This window comes from Penaeus japonicus, unplaced genomic scaffold (assembly GCF_977035675.1).
Source record: "Penaeus japonicus unplaced genomic scaffold, GWHDUDI00000001_assembly GWHDUDI00001472, whole genome shotgun sequence".
In the NCBI taxonomy this organism is placed as follows: domain Eukaryota; kingdom Metazoa; phylum Arthropoda; class Malacostraca; order Decapoda; family Penaeidae; genus Penaeus; species Penaeus japonicus.
The window spans coordinates 40,213-45,000 of NW_028235874.1; the positions used below are offsets into that span (position 1 = coordinate 40,213).

Consider the following 4,788-nt stretch of genomic DNA (forward strand, 5'->3'; position numbering starts at 1 on the left):
TAATCTGGCCGTGAGTCTGAGAGGTTTATAGATGTTAGCAAGCGATATATAAGGGTAAAATGATGTATATTCAATGGATCCGAGGTGGCCAATACAAAGATGACAAATATCTTGATGTCTAGAGTGTTATCCCAACGCAATCGAAATCAGAAATTGCCCAATGAATATAAAACAACCCACAGACAGATACCGTAGGAAAGCCATGTCCCTTCAATGTATGGAGATTGACAAATTGCCAACTAAAATTGAAACCAAGACATTAAATTATACCATCTAATATAGTGATTTGGCGAGTATACCATACAATGTGAAGCATCGTGAGGATGTCTGAAAAATCTTGCACATATAAAATATACCAAACACAAGCAAACCCATAGAACATGAGTCAACATTGCATCCACGTACCCATAATGAGACACCTAGTGCCCACTGCCAAGGGCACTTTCAAGACCACGCTTTCAACATCTGGGCCTGAGTTAAAATCCCACTTTCTGACGGTGTGATGTAAGCAGCCCGAAAAAGAATGATTCCTAAAGGAATCTATGAAAGTATTACTATACTTACGATACCTCGCCGAATAATGCAAGATATATATACTATTCCTTGCTATATATATTTAAGCAAATTATAATGCATGGGCAACATTAAATTTCACGTGCGAATGTAAGCATGTGTACACACTGTTGATATATGAGTCCTGTGTACACATGCTGAAGGTAAAGCACAATCCACGAGGTACACAAGTGTATCTGTATACGTGCTTGGCATCTGTACACATCGCTTGGAATGTGTTATTAACTTCATTTTATGATATTGTGTGTCTACACTGTGCATGTATGGGTGCAATTTGACATATAGACTTGTACATGAGTACAGATGTGTCAACAGGACCCTCATGAGCATGCAACATATCTTAATGCGGGCCTGACTAAATATAAAATTAATGCCCATTCTCACTGGAGTAGACCGGTAAGTAGTGAGCTGAGATGCGTGGAATGCTAAGATCTCCAAATATCAGGCGATATTTATCAAACAACGCCCCTTTCCCCCTAAGTGAAGTATCCCCTAGTCACGACGGCCATGAGGGAATTGCGTCCTGGAGCAGAGGGTGCTAAAAAATATCTGTTAGACCTAGGCTTGGCCTTATGCTGATGAACCCTTACAGTGTAAGGACTCTCAGAATAAAATCTGATCTTTTGAACTTTCAAGTATTAAATGGGATATTGTAATACTACATGAAATTAGAAGTCTAGGTGAAGAGGGCAGAAATTACCAAAATGTTGGGCACTTACTATATTTGAGAGGTAAACCTTCTGGATAGCAAACAAGAATTAGGAGACTGAGTTTCTTAGATCACAAGCGCCTCGAAGAAATTATTAGGGAATTCTACAGAGCAAAAGATTAGCTTAATTGTAATACTTGAAATAAATGAGAGATATAACCTCTAAATCATCCAAGTATATGCTCCTACCTCATGATGATAAGGAGATAGAACTTCCATGAAGAGTGGAAGCAGCTACTGATAAAGCAAAAGAGAGCATTTTTCCATGATTATGGGATTTAATGCCATGATAGGATAAGGGAAGATGAGGAAACCTCGGTTGGGAACATGGAATAGCTACCAGAAATGAGAGAAGGAAAGCGCTAATAGAATTGGCCAAAGCTCGATCCCTTAAAATTATGACTACCTTCGTTGAAAGAAACCTGGAGGAAATGGACATGGAAATCGCCATCCGGCATGGAAAACGAAATTCATCCATAATCACCAACTGGTGCATACATTTTACAAGACACAATAAAAAAATGTCGGTAGCAACCATAGACTGGGCAGAATCAATACAGCTAAAAGGAACGAAATAAGCTCATACAGAAGCCTCATACAAAATAGGACGACGTCCTAAACATCTGAAACAACAAAATTTAAACTCCCCCCATCCCTCAACGATCTTGACATAGACCAAATAACGCACCAATTCCAGTGAGAGTATTAAAGGATGCTGCTCGTTAAAATAGGGGTTTTAAAGACGAAATAAAAGTTTAGTTAGCTTTCAATAGAGACAAAATGCTTTTATGCAACAGCGGAGGAACATGAAAATAACGTACAAACAGAAACAAAATAGAATCAGGCAGAGCTGAAGAAACGATAAAATCGGAAGAAAAAGATGTGGGAATTCAAATGTATGCAGTAAAGAAACCAATGGAGAGGTTTACATACAATAAAAATGAAATTAGTCACAGAAAGTAGAAGCCTTCTATCACGACTAACACACTCAAACGATCCCCCGAACGGATGCAAACACAACAATTGGAGATGTTCCAGACATTAGGTAAGAAGTAAAAACGGCACTAAAGGCATGAAACGAGAAAAAGAGCACGAAAGATGGCATTAATATAGATCTTATTCAGATGTAAAACTCCGAACTTCTGGAAAAACGCAATAATTTATTTTAATACACAGAAAGAGGCACAAAGACTAAAAATAATCGACTTATAGACCTCCTTTCAGATAATCTATAAACTATTCACGAAAAATCATCACAAGCCCGCACTGATTACCTTCATTCAAACCAACCCAGGAACAGGCAGGCTTCCACAATAGATTCCTACAGACCATATCCCACACATAAACCCAAATAAGAGGGGTGAAAACACATGAATATAGGAAGCCTCTGTGTATCAATTCCGTAATTACAAAAAGGGCATTCGACTCGGTACAATAGTGGCATTACTAGATGCAATTCATAAATAAGGAGTAGAGAATATATGAGATTATTAGAGGATATATATCTGATGAAAGATGGTAGAACTCCCATCACAAGGGCACAGAAAATTGATACAATACCAATAGCAGGTGACCCCATCTCACCGCAGGCTATTATACAGCTTGCGTAGAGGAAGTATTCAAATTCAAGAATTAGATTGGAAGGAGAAAGGGATTAAAATTAGGGATGAACACTTAAGCAATGCGAAGATTTGCAGATGACTTGTTCTTTTCGCGGGTCAGCAGATGAATTACAACAATTAACTAACAATTTAATAGGAAAAGTTTTGAAGATTGGGCCTTTAAAAAGAATATTAAAATGATAAATATGTCAACAGGCGAACCCCGTTGAGCAAATACAAATACAGGGCGTTACTAGAAGTATTAACGGAGTGTGTAGATGTAGGGCAGCTTAAACCCCAGGCAAATACATCTGTGAAGCTAGATAAAAGACGAATCAGCAGGATGGAGTGCCTTCGTACACAAAGCAATATGAGTCCGTTGCCACTATGTCAAAAGGAGAAAGGTTTTTGACTTAATGGTGTTTTCCCCATCATAAAATTTGGTCCAGAAGCATGGACTACAACCAAAGTAATTTAGAGGAAATTGTGTGCTCAAAAGAGGAAGGAAAGGCTTATGCTAAGAGTTAGCCTAAGAGACAAGAAAAGAGCCCCAATGGCTTCAGACAACAAAAGCAGAGGAGATACTCCAAGGCATTAAGAAGAAAAAGTGGAGTGGGCTGGATATATATAACGGAGACAGGACACAGGTAGACCAAGACTACACAGAACGGGAAATACACGCAAAGAGACCAAGGGCCAAGACCAATGACAGATGCGTGATGAAATAGCGAATTTTGCAGAGTAAACTGGAATCCGAGAACACAAGGATCATAATGACTGACTAAGAAAGAGAGTGAGCAGAGGCCCGTCCTCCAGTAGAATTGATACAGCTCACGATGATAATGGAACGAATATATATATATATATAATATATATAATATATTTTATATATATATATATATATATAGACTGTGTGTGTGGTGCTCGCTTGTGGCGTGTGCGTGTGTGTGAGTAATTGTGTGCAAGTGTTTTGTGTGTGCATGTGTGTGTGTGTGTATGGTGGTATGTGTGTGTGTGTGTGTGTGTGTGTGTGTGTGTGTGTGTGTTGTGGTGTGTGGTGTGTTTGTGTGTGAGTGAGTGTGTTTGAGGATTTATGCGTATCGTCTTTGGTCTCTGTGTTGTCCGTTTTTACCCTATGTGCATATTTTTAGTGTCTGCTCTGCTTATGTTTCAGGTTGAGTAAGTAAGCCCCATGCGGGTAATATTGAGTGTAATGATAAGACAAATATTAAACCGAATACTTGTGACATTTTAATGGGCAGGACGGGGGAGGCCCTGGTGAGAATGCGTATTGTCTATCACAGTGGACAAGCCTCTTCTGTGACATCATCTCGGATGCACGAACATCCACACCTGGAAAATGGCACTCCACCAGCAACTGGGCCCAATTGGCAAGGCCGTACAGCACGGAAAGGAGCACCATTTGCCCCCGGAACTGCGCGAACAAACGGAGTAGGATTACAACAGTGTAAATATCTAACCAATAACACAATAAGCATAAGCATAAGCATTGTTTATAAAGGAGCATGAGAGGAGGCTGAAGTATTAACCACAGCATGGAAAGGAGAGCAGCATGATGTTTGTAGCTACCACTATGTTTTTTGGCATGAGGTTTCAGGCAACCGTGCGCATACTTTGTGGTCCTGGAAACGAATAATGTAATTGTTTTACTTGTTATCTACTTTGCTCATATTTTCTTACCACACACATAAACACACACAAACAGACACACAAGCATACACACACACGCGCACGCATACACGCACACATACACACGCACAAACACACGCACATTTACACACGCACATTTACACACGCACATGCACATGCACACGCACACGGGCACGCACACACACCATATACATGCACACATATACATGCATATATACATGCACGCACTCACAC

At 39.8% G+C, this 4,788-nt stretch overlaps 1 pseudogene; it reads right to left on the reverse strand.

Moving 5' to 3' along the window:
* Window positions 1-4,209: 4,209 nt before the first annotated feature.
* LOC147466371 (sodium-dependent organic anion transporter-like) overlaps window positions 4,210-4,788 on the reverse strand; it is a 5,725-nt pseudogene continuing 5,146 nt past the window's right edge.